Source organism: Nansenia antarctica (genome assembly GCF_963989245.1).
Source record: "Nansenia antarctica genome assembly, chromosome: 20".
In the NCBI taxonomy this organism is placed as follows: Eukaryota; Metazoa; Chordata; class Actinopteri; order Argentiniformes; family Microstomatidae; genus Nansenia; species Nansenia antarctica.
The window spans coordinates 19,757,401-19,770,450 of NC_137693.1; positions in this window are offsets into that span (position 1 = coordinate 19,757,401).

The following is a 13,050-nucleotide window of genomic DNA, read 5'->3' on the forward strand; positions in this document are numbered from 1 at the left end:
TCCTACGCAATAGGCAGGGGATAATTTGATAATAGGTTGGGTTCAATTGGATACCAAATTGGGTGAAAAAGGGATAAAATCAGATTTATTTATTTTTTTTAAATAAATAAATGGGTACAAATGGGTCTAGGCCGTTCTTTACAGCAAGTAATAGACATGTTTTTTTAAAGATGACAAGAATATTTAGTCTACAAGCTTTTCACCATAGATATTAGCGAGTTGTTTGTCTGAGTTTTCTGCCTGTAGTGACTTTCTGTGATATGATAGGACAATTTCTATTTTGGGGCGTGGCTTAGCAATAGGTCCATTGAGAACATACTCAATATTATTATTATTATTATTATATTACATATTTGTAAAATGTTGTACCATCAGCTGTTGCAATGAAAATTGTACCATCAGCTGTTGCAATGAAAATTGTACCATTAGCTGTTGCAGTAAAAATTGTACCATCAGCTTTCCTGTTCCTTGTGCCGAGCAATCCCACACCTGCACCAACTGCCGCTCTAGCCCCGGTTACAGCCGCTGTCATTAGAGAGAGCCCTCCTAGAGACCACACACATCTGTCATTAGAGAGAGCCCTCCTAGAGGGAGACCACACACATCTGTCACTGTCCCACATACGAGATACAAACACCCTTACATTACTAAATCATCAATGATTCATTTGTCTCTCTGCTCAGCTGCCACTTACACACCTCCCGTACCTGTAGCCACTTACACACCTCCCGTACCTGTAGCCACTTACACACCTCCCGTACCTGTAGCCACTTACACACCTCCCGTACCTGTAGCCACTTACACACCTCCCGTACCTGTAGCCACTGTAGCCGTTGTAGCCGCTGTAGCAGCTGCAGCTCCTGAAAGCCCTGCGGCCAAACTTGCCACCCCTCCACCAACCGCCGCTCCAATACCTCCCACTGCTGCTGTAGCTGCTCCTGAAAGCCCTACAGCACCTGGGTTGACCACACACATATGTTACTGTCCCACATACAAGATATGAACACCCTCACATAACCAGATCCTTCCGTTGAAAAAGAAACAACAGCAAAACCAAACATCAATGGTATTAAGAAATAGGATCTAGTAAGATATAACATCACAAACATCACATTGTCTTTGTTTTATCATGAGATTGTAGCTTTCTTCGTATTTACCTGCTGACTGTAGAAGGGCGACAGCACCTCCCGTCGCTACCCCACCTCCGCTAGCCACGGCCGCCGCAGAGTCTGTGTTTACGCGAATGTCATTAAGGACCTTAATAAGGGCCGTTTCAGTGCTATGTAGGGGGCGAAAGCCTGATTGAAAGTCATCAAAGAGATCATTTAGGGTCAAATAATTGCTAAGTTGTTCGTGGGCAACCATTTCAATAATTTTTCCTGTACAGGGAAGGTTTGATATGGGTCTGTAGTTGTTTAGTACAAATGGGTACAAATAGCCCCGCGGTGGCGCAGCGGTCTAAGCATTAGCCTCTAGTGCAAGCTGCCCACCGGGGACTGGGATCGAATCCCGGTCTCGCCAGATCCGGATATGGCCGGGGCTCACAGGGAGCGGCATATTGAGCGGCCGCTCCCAAGGGGGGTATAGGACTATTTCCGGACAAGGATCCGTCGCGCAACACCGCCCCCGTCTGGTGCTGGAATAACGGTGTCGGGCTCGAGAAGCCAGACAGCTAGTCTGCCTGGCTATCTCCTCTGGGGCTGCCGGCCACGGGGTCGTGCGGCGGATCCTACGCAATAGGCAGGGGATAATTTGATAATAGGTTGGGTTCAATTGGATACCAAATTGGGTGAAAAAGGGATAAAATCAGATTTATTTATTTTTTAAAAATAAATAAATGGGTACAAATGGGTCTAGGCCGTTCTTTACAGCAAGTAATAGACATGTTTTTTTAAAGATGACAAGAATATTTAGTCTACAAGCTTTTCACCATAGATATTAGCGAGTTGTTTGTCTGAGTTTTCTGCCTGTAGTGACTTTCTGTGATATGATAGGACAATTTCTATTTTGGGGCGTGGCTTAGCAATAGGTCCATTGAGAACATACTCAATATTATTATTATTATTATTATTATTATTATTATATTACATATTTGTAAAATGTTGTACCATCAGCTGTTGCAATGAAAATTGTACCATCAGCTGTTGCAATGAAAATTGTACCATCAGCTGTTGCAGTAAAAATTGTACCATCAGCTTTCCTTTTTTTTTATGCCGAGCAATCCCACACCTGCACCAACTGCCGCTCCAGCCCCGGTTACAGCCGCTGTCATTAGAGAGAGCCCTCCTAGAGACCACACACATCTGTCATTAGAGAGAGCCCTCCTAGAGGGAGACCACACACATCTGTCACTGTCCCACATACGAGATACAAACACCCTTACATTACTAAATCATCAATGATTAATTTGTTTCTCTGCTCAGCTGCCACTTACACACCTCCCGTACCTGTAGCCACTGTAGCCGTTGTAGCCGCTGTAGCCGCTGCAGCTCCTGAAAGCCCTGCGGCCAAACTTGCCACCCCTCCACCAACCGCCGCTCCAATACCTCCCACTGCTGCTGTAGCTGCTCCTGAAAGCCCTACAGCACCTGGGTTGACCACACACATATGTTACTGTCCCACATACAAGATATGAACACCCTCACATAACCAGATCCTTCCGTTGAAAAAGAAACAACAGCAAAACCAAACATCAATGGTATTAAGAAATAGGATCTAGTAAGATATAACATCACAAACATCACATTGTCTTTGTTTTATCATGAGATTGTAGCTTTCTTCGTATTTACCTGCTGACTGTAGAAGGGCGACAGCACCTCCCGTCGCTACCCCACCTCCGCTAGCCACGGCCGCCGCAGAGTCTGTGTTTACGCGAATGTCATTAAGGACCTTAATAAGGGCCGTTTCAGTGCTATGTAGGGGGCGAAAGCCTGATTGAAAGTCATCAAAGAGATCATTTAGGGTCAAATAATTGCTAAGTTGTTCGTGGGCAACCATTTCAATAATTTTTCCTGTACAGGGAAGGTTTGATATGGGTCTGTAGTTGTTTAGTACAAATGGGTACAAATAGCCCCGCGGTGGCGCAGCGGTCTAAGCATTAGCCTCTAGTGCAAGCTGCCCACCGGGGACTGGGATCGAATCCCGGTCTCGCCAGATCCGGATATGGCCGGGGCTCACAGGGAGCGGCATATTGAGCGGCCGCTCCCAAGGGGGGTATAGGACTATTTCCGGACAAGGATCCGTCGCGCAACACCGCCCCCGTCTGGTGCTGGAATAACGGTGTCGGGCTCGAGAAGCCAGACAGCTAGTCTGCCTGGCTATCTCCTCTGGGGCTGCCGGCCACGGGGTCGTGCGGCGGATCCTACGCAATAGGCAGGGGATAATTTGATAATAGGTTGGGTTCAATTGGATACCAAATTGGGTGAAAAAGGGATAAAATCAGATTTATTTATTTTTTTAAAATAAATAAATGGGTACAAATGGGTCTAGGCCGTTCTTTACAGCAAGTAATAGACATGTTTTTTTAAAGATGACAAGAATATTTAGTCTACAAGCTTTTCACCATAGATATTAGCGAGTTGTTTGTCTGAGTTTTCTGCCTGTAGTGACTTTCTGTGATATGATAGGACAATTTCTATTTTGGGGCGTGGCTTAGCAATAGGTCCATTGAGAACATACTCAATATTATTATTATTATTATTATATTACATATTTGTAAAATGTTGTACCATCAGCTGTTGCAATGAAAATTGTACCATCAGCTGTTGCAATGAAAATTGTACCATTAGCTGTTGCAGTAAAAATTGTACCATCAGCTTTCCTGTTCCTTGTGCCGAGCAATCCCACACCTGCACCAACTGCCGCTCTAGCCCCGGTTACAGCCGCTGTCATTAGAGAGAGCCCTCCTAGAGACCACACACATCTGTCATTAGAGAGAGCCCTCCTAGAGGGAGACCACACACATCTGTCACTGTCCCACATACGAGATACAAACACCCTTACATTACTAAATCATCAATGATTCATTTGTCTCTCTGCTCAGCTGCCACTTACACACCTCCCGTACCTGTAGCCACTTACACACCTCCCGTACCTGTAGCCACTTACACACCTCCCGTACCTGTAGCCACTTACACACCTCCCGTACCTGTAGCCACTGTAGCCGTTGTAGCCGCTGTAGCAGCTGCAGCTCCTGAAAGCCCTGCGGCCAAACTTGCCACCCCTCCACCAACCGCCGCTCCAATACCTCCCACTGCTGCTGTAGCTGCTCCTGAAAGCCCTACAGCACCTGGGTTGACCACACACATATGTTACTGTCCCACATACAAGATATGAACACCCTCACATAACCAGATCCTTCCGTTGAAAAAGAAACAACAGCAAAACCAAACATCAATGGTATTAAGAAATAGGATCTAGTAAGATATAACATCACAAACATCACATTGTCTTTGTTTTATCATGAGATTGTAGCTTTCTTCGTATTTACCTGCTGACTGTAGAAGGGCGACAGCACCTCCCGTCGCTACCCCACCTCCGCTAGCCACGGCCGCCGCAGAGTCTGTGTTTACGCGAATGTCATTAAGGACCTTAATAAGGGCCGTTTCAGTGCTATGTAGGGGGCGAAAGCCTGATTGAAAGTCATCAAAGAGATCATTTAGGGTCAAATAATTGCTAAGTTGTTCGTGGGCAACCATTTCAATAATTTTTCCTGTACAGGGAAGGTTTGATATGGGTCTGTAGTTGTTTAGTACAAATGGGTACAAATAGCCCCGCGGTGGCGCAGCGGTCTAAGCATTAGCCTCTAGTGCAAGCTGCCCACCGGGGACTGGGATCGAATCCCGGTCTCGCCAGATCCGGATATGGCCGGGGCTCACAGGGAGCGGCATATTGAGCGGCCGCTCCCAAGGGGGGTATAGGACTATTTCCGGACAAGGATCCGTCGCGCAACACCGCCCCCGTCTGGTGCTGGAATAACGGTGTCGGGCTCGAGAAGCCAGACAGCTAGTCTGCCTGGCTATCTCCTCTGGGGCTGCCGGCCACGGGGTCGTGCGGCGGATCCTACGCAATAGGCAGGGGATAATTTGATAATAGGTTGGGTTCAATTGGATACCAAATTGGGTGAAAAAGGGATAAAATCAGATTTACTTATTTTTTAAAAATAAATAAATGGGTACAAATGGGTCTAGGCCGTTCTTTACAGCAAGTAATAGACATGTTTTTTTAAAGATGACAAGAATATTTAGTCTACAAGCTTTTCACCATAGATATTAGCGAGTTGTTTGTCTGAGTTTTCTGCCTGTAGTGACTTTCTGTGATATGATAGGACAATTTCTATTTTGGGGCGTGGCTTAGCAATAGGTCCATTGAGAACATACTCAATATTATTATTATTATTATTATTATTATTATTATTATATTACATATTTGTAAAATGTTGTACCATCAGCTGTTGCAATGAAAATTGTACCATCAGCTGTTGCAATGAAAATTGTACCATTAGCTGTTGCAGTAAAAATTGTACCATCAGTTTTCCTGTTCCTTGTGCCGAGCAATCCCACACCTGCACCAACTGCCGCTCTAGCCCCGGTTACAGCCGCTGTCATTAGAGAGAGCCCTCCTAGAGACCACACACATCTGTCATTAGAGAGAGCCCTCCTAGAGGGAGACCACACACATCTGTCACTGTCCCACATACGAGATACAAACACCCTTACATTACTAAATCATCAATGATTCATTTGTCTCTCTGCTCAGCTGCCACTTACACACCTCCCGTACCTGTAGCCACTTACACACCTCCCGTACCTGTAGCCACTTACACACCTCCCGTACCTGTAGCCACTTACACACCTCCCGTACCTGTAGCCACTGTAGCCGTTGTAGCCGCTGTAGCAGCTGCAGCTCCTGAAAGCCCTGCGGCCAAACTTGCCACCCCTCCACCAACCGCCGCTCCAATACCTCCCACTGCTGCTGTAGCTGCTCCTGAAAGCCCTACAGCACCTGGGTTGACCACACACATATGTTACTGTCCCACATACAAGATATGAACACCCTCACATAACCAGATCCTTCCGTTGAAAAAGAAACAACAGCAAAACCAAACATCAATGGTATTAAGAAATAGGATCTAGTAAGATATAACATCACAAACATCACATTGTCTTTGTTTTATCATGAGATTGTAGCTTTCTTCGTATTTACCTGCTGACTGTAGAAGGGCGACAGCACCTCCCGTCGCTACCCCACCTCCGCTAGCCACGGCCGCCGCAGAGTCTGTGTTTACGCGAATGTCATTAAGGACCTTAATAAGGGCCGTTTCAGTGCTATGTAGGGGGCGAAAGCCTGATTGAAAGTCATCAAAGAGATCATTTAGGGTCAAATAATTGCTAAGTTGTTCGTGGGCAACCATTTCAATAATTTTTCCTGTACAGGGAAGGTTTGATATGGGTCTGTAGTTGTTTAGTACAAATGGGTACAAATAGCCCCGCGGTGGCGCAGCGGTCTAAGCATTAGCCTCTAGTGCAAGCTGCCCACCGGGGACTGGGATCGAATCCCGGTCTCGCCAGATCCGGATATGGCCGGGGCTCACAGGGAGCGGCATATTGAGCGGCCGCTCCCAAGGGGGGTATAGGACTATTTCCGGACAAGGATCCGTCGCGCAACACCGCCCCCGTCTGGTGCTGGAATAACGGTGTCGGGCTCGAGAAGCCAGACAGCTAGTCTGCCTGGCTATCTCCTCTGGGGCTGCCGGCCACGGGGTCGTGCGGCGGATCCTACGCAATAGGCAGGGGATAATTTGATAATAGGTTGGGTTCAATTGGATACCAAATTGGGTGAAAAAGGGATAAAATCAGATTTATTTATTTTTTAAAAATAAATAAATGGGTACAAATGGGTCTAGGCCGTTCTTTACAGCAAGTAATAGACATGTTTTTTTAAAGATGACAAGAATATTTAGTCTACAAGCTTTTCACCATAGATATTAGCGAGTTGTTTGTCTGAGTTTTCTGCCTGTAGTGACTTTCTGTGATATGATAGGACAATTTCTATTTTGGGGCGTGGCTTAGCAATAGGTCCATTGAGAACATACTCAATATTATTATTATTATTATTATTATTATTATATTACATATTTGTAAAATGTTGTACCATCAGCTGTTGCAATGAAAATTGTACCATCAGCTGTTGCAATGAAAATTGTACCATTAGCTGTTGCAGTAAAAATTGTACCATCAGCTTTCCTGTTCCTTGTGCCGAGCAATCCCACACCTGCACCAACTGCCGCTCTAGCCCCGGTTACAGCCGCTGTCATTAGAGAGAGCCCTCCTAGAGACCACACACATCTGTCATTAGAGAGAGCCCTCCTAGAGGGAGACCACACACATCTGTCACTGTCCCACATACGAGATACAAACACCCTTACATTACTAAATCATCAATGATTCATTTGTCTCTCTGCTCAGCTGCCACTTACACACCTCCCGTACCTGTAGCCACTTACACACCTCCCGTACCTGTAGCCACTTACACACCTCCCGTACCTGTAGCCACTTACACACCTCCCGTACCTGTAGCCACTGTAGCCGTTGTAGCCGCTGTAGCAGCTGCAGCTCCTGAAAGCCCTGCGGCCAAACTTGCCACCCCTCCACCAACCGCCGCTCCAATACCTCCCACTGCTGCTGTAGCTGCTCCTGAAAGCCCTACAGCACCTGGGTTGACCACACACATATGTTACTGTCCCACATACAAGATATGAACACCCTCACATAACCAGATCCTTCCGTTGAAAAAGAAACAACAGCAAAACCAAACATCAATGGTATTAAGAAATAGGATCTAGTAAGATATAACATCACAAACATCACATTGTCTTTGTTTTATCATGAGATTGTAGCTTTCTTCGTATTTACCTGCTGACTGTAGAAGGGCGACAGCACCTCCCGTCGCTACCCCACCTCCGCTAGCCACGGCCGCCGCAGAGTCTGTGTTTACGCGAATGTCATTAAGGACCTTAATAAGGGCCGTTTCAGTGCTATGTAGGGGGCGAAAGCCTGATTGAAAGTCATCAAAGAGATCATTTAGGGTCAAATAATTGCTAAGTTGTTCGTGGGCAACCATTTCAATAATTTTTCCTGTACAGGGAAGGTTTGATATGGGTCTGTAGTTGTTTAGTACAAATGGGTACAAATAGCCCCGCGGTGGCGCAGCGGTCTAAGCATTAGCCTCTAGTGCAAGCTGCCCACCGGGGACTGGGATCGAATCCCGGTCTCGCCAGATCCGGATATGGCCGGGGCTCACAGGGAGCGGCATATTGAGCGGCCGCTCCCAAGGGGGGTATAGGACTATTTCCGGACAAGGATCCGTCGCGCAACACCGCCCCCGTCTGGTGCTGGAATAACGGTGTCGGGCTCGAGAAGCCAGACAGCTAGTCTGCCTGGCTATCTCCTCTGGGGCTGCCGGCCACGGGGTCGTGCGGCGGATCCTACGCAATAGGCAGGGGATAATTTGATAATAGGTTGGGTTCAATTGGATACCAAATTGGGTGAAAAAGGGATAAAATCAGATTATTATTTTTTTTTAAAATAAATAAATGGGTACAAATGGGTCTAGGCCGTTCTTTACAGCAAGTAATAGACATGTTTTTTTAAAGATGACAAGAATATTTAGTCTACAAGCTTTTCACCATAGATATTAGCGAGTTGTTTGTCTGAGTTTTCTGCCTGTAGTGACTTTCTGTGATATGATAGGACAATTTCTATTTTGGGGCGTGGCTTAGCAATAGGTCCATTGAGAACATACTCAATATTATTATTATTATTATTATTATTATTATATTACATATTTGTAAAATGTTGTACCATCAGCTGTTGCAATGAAAATTGTACCATCAGCTGTTGCAATGAAAATTGTACCATTAGCTGTTGCAGTAAAAATTGTACCATCAGCTTTCCTGTTCCTTGTGCCGAGCAATCCCACACCTGCACCAACTGCCGCTCCAGCCCCGGTTACAGCCGCTGTCATTAGAGAGAGCCCTCCTAGAGACCACACACAACTGTCATTAGAGAGAGCCCTCCTAGAGACCCCACACATCTGTCATTAGAGAGAGCCCTCCTAGAGACCACACACATCTGTCATTAGAGAGAGCCCTCCTAGAGGGAGACCACACACATCTGTCACTGTCCCACATACGAGATACAAACACCCTTACATTACTAAATCATCAATGATTAATTTGTCTCTCTGCTCAGCTGCCACTTACACACCTCCCGTACCTGTAGCCACTGTAGCCGTTGTAGCCGCTGTAGCCGCTGCAGCTCCTGAAAGCCCTGCGGCCAAACTTGCCACCCCTCCACCAACCGCCGCTCCAATACCTCCCACTGCTGCTGTAGCTGCTCCTGAAAGCCCTACAGCACCTGGGTTGACCACACACATATGTTACTGTCCCACATACAAGATATGAACACCCTCACATAACCAGATCCTTCCGTTGAAAAAGAAACAACAGCAAAACCAAACATCAATGGTATTAAGAAATAGGATCTAGTAAGATATAACATCACAAACATCACATTGTCTTTGTTTTATCATGAGATTGTAGCTTTCTTCGTATTTACCTGCTGACTGTAGAAGGGCGACAGCACCTCCCGTCGCTACCCCACCTCCGCTAGCCACGGCCGCCGCAGAGTCTGTGTTTACGCGAATGTCATTAAGGACCTTAATAAGGGCCGTTTCAGTGCTATGTAGGGGGCGAAAGCCTGATTGAAAGTCATCAAAGAGATCATTTAGGGTCAAATAATTGCTAAGTTGTTCGTGGGCAACCATTTCAATAATTTTTCCTGTACAGGGAAGGTTTGATATGGGTCTGTAGTTGTTTAGTACAAATGGGTACAAATAGCCCCGCGGTGGCGCAGCGGTCTAAGCATTAGCCTCTAGTGCAAGCTGCCCACCGGGGACTGGGATCGAATCCCGGTCTCGCCAGATCCGGATATGGCCGGGGCTCACAGGGAGCGGCATATTGAGCGGCCGCTCCCAAGGGGGGTATAGGACTATTTCCGGACAAGGATCCGTCGCGCAACACCGCCCCCGTCTGGTGCTGGAATAACGGTGTCGGGCTCGAGAAGCCAGACAGCTAGTCTGCCTGGCTATCTCCTCTGGGGCTGCCGGCCACGGGGTCGTGCGGCGGATCCTACGCAATAGGCAGGGGATAATTTGATAATAGGTTGGGTTCAATTGGATACCAAATTGGGTGAAAAAGGGATAAAATCAGATTTATTTATTTTTTTAAAATAAATAAATGGGTACAAATGGGTCTAGGCCGTTCTTTACAGCAAGTAATAGACATGTTTTTTTTAAAGATGACAAGAATATTTAGTCTACAAGCTTTTCACCATAGATATTAGCGAGTTGTTTGTCTGAGTTTTCTGCCTGTAGTGACTTTCTGTGATATGATAGGACAATTTCTATTTTGGGGCGTGGCTTAGCAATAGGTCCATTGAGAACATACTCAATATTATTATTATTATTATTATTATTATTATATTACATATTTGTAAAATGTTGTACCATCAGCTGTTGCAATGAAAATTGTACCATCAGCTGTTGCAATGAAAATTGTACCATTAGCTGTTGCAGTAAAAATTGTACCATCAGCTTTCCTGTTCCTTGTGCCGAGCAATCCCACACCTGCACCAACTGCCGCTCTAGCCCCGGTTACAGCCGCTGTCATTAGAGAGAGCCCTCCTAGAGACCACACACATCTGTCATTAGAGAGAGCCCTCCTAGAGGGAGACCACACACATCTGTCACTGTCCCACATACGAGATACAAACACCCTTACATTACTAAATCATCAATGATTCATTTGTCTCTCTGCTCAGCTGCCACTTACACACCTCCCGTACAGGTAGCCACTTACACACCTCCCGTACCTGTAGCCACTTACACACCTCCCGTACCTGTAGCCACTGTAGCCGTTGTAGCCGCTGTAGCAGCTGCAGCTCCTGAAAGCCCTGCGGCCAAACTTGCCACCCCTCCACCAACCGCCGCTCCAATACCTCCCACTGCTGCTGTAGCTGCTCCTGAAAGCCCTACAGCACCTGGGTTGACCACACACATATGTTACTGTCCCACATACAAGATATGAACACCCTCACATAACCAGATCCTTCCGTTGAAAAAGAAACAACAGCAAAACCAAACATCAATGGTATTAAGAAATAGGATCTAGTAAGATATAACATCACAAACATCACATTGTCTTTGTTTTATCATGAGATTGTAGCTTTCTTCGTATTTACCTGCTGACTGTAGAAGGGCGACAGCACCTCCCGTCGCTACCCCACCTCCGCTAGCCACGGCCGCCGCAGAGTCTGTGTTTACGCGAATGTCATTAAGGACCTTAATAAGGGCCGTTTCAGTGCTATGTAGGGGGCGAAAGCCTGATTGAAAGTCATCAAAGAGATCATTTAGGGTCAAATAATTGCTAAGTTGTTCGTGGGCAACCATTTCAATAATTTTTCCTGTACAGGGAAGGTTTGATATGGGTCTGTAGTTGTTTAGTACAAATGGGTACAAATAGCCCCGCGGTGGCGCAGCGGTCTAAGCATTAGCCTCTAGTGCAAGCTGCCCACCGGGGACTGGGATCGAATCCCGGTCTCGCCAGATCCGGATATGGCCGGGGCTCACAGGGAGCGGCATATTGAGCGGCCGCTCCCAAGGGGGGTATAGGACTATTTCCGGACAAGGATCCGTCGCGCAACACCGCCCCCGTCTGGTGCTGGAATAACGGTGTCGGGCTCGAGAAGCCAGACAGCTAGTCTGCCTGGCTATCTCCTCTGGGGCTGCCGGCCACAGGGTCGTGCGGCGGATCCTACGCAATAGGCAGGGGATAATTTGATAATAGGTTGGGTTCAATTGGATACCAAATTGGGTGAAAAAGGGATAAAATCAGATTATTATTATTTTTTTAAATAAATAAATGGGTACAAATGGGTCTAGGCCGTTCTTTACAGCAAGTAATAGACATGTTTTTTTAAAGATGACAAGAATATTTAGTCTACAAGCTTTTCACCATAGATATTAGCGAGTTGTTTGTCTGAGATTTCTGCCTGTAGTGACTTGCTGTGATATGATAGGACAATTTCTATTTTGGGGCGTGGCTTAACAATAGGTCCATTGAGAACATACTCAATATTATTATTATTATTATTATTATTATATTACATATTTGTAAAATGTTGTACCATCAGCTGTTGCAATGAAAATGGTACCATCAGCTGTTGCAATGAAAATTGTACCATTAGCTGTTGCAGTAAAAATTGTACCATCAGCTTTCCTGTTCCTTGTGCCGAGCAATCCCACACCTGCACCAACTGCCGCTCCAGCCCCGGTTACAGCCGCTGTCATTAGAGAGAGCCCTCCTAGAGACCACACACATCTGTCATTAGAGAGAGCCCTCCTAGAGGGAGACCACACACATCTGTCACTGTACCACATACGAGATACAAACACCCTTACATTACTAAATCATCAATGATTCATTTGTCTCTCTGCTCAGCTGCCACTTACACACATCCCGTACCTGTAGCCACTTACACACCTCCCGTACCTGTAGCCACTTACACACCTCCCGTACCTGTAGCCACTGTAGCCGTTGTAGCCGCTGTAGCCGCTGCAGCTCCTGAAAGCCCTGCGGCTGCGGCCAAACTTGCCACCCCTGCACCAACCGCCGCTCCAATACCTCCCACTGCTGCTGTAGCTGCTCCTGAAAGCCCTACAGCACCTGGGTTGACCACACACATTATGTTACTGTCCCACATACAAGACATGAACACCCTCACATAACCAGATCCTTCCGTTGAAAAAACAACAACAGCAAAACCAAACATCAATGGTATTAAGAAATAGGATCTAGTAAGATATAACATCACAAACATCACATTGTCTTTGTTTTATCATAAGATTGTAGCTTTATTCGTATTTACCTGCTGACTGTAGAAGGGCGACAGCACCTCCCGTCACTACCCCACCTCCGCTAGCCACGGCCGC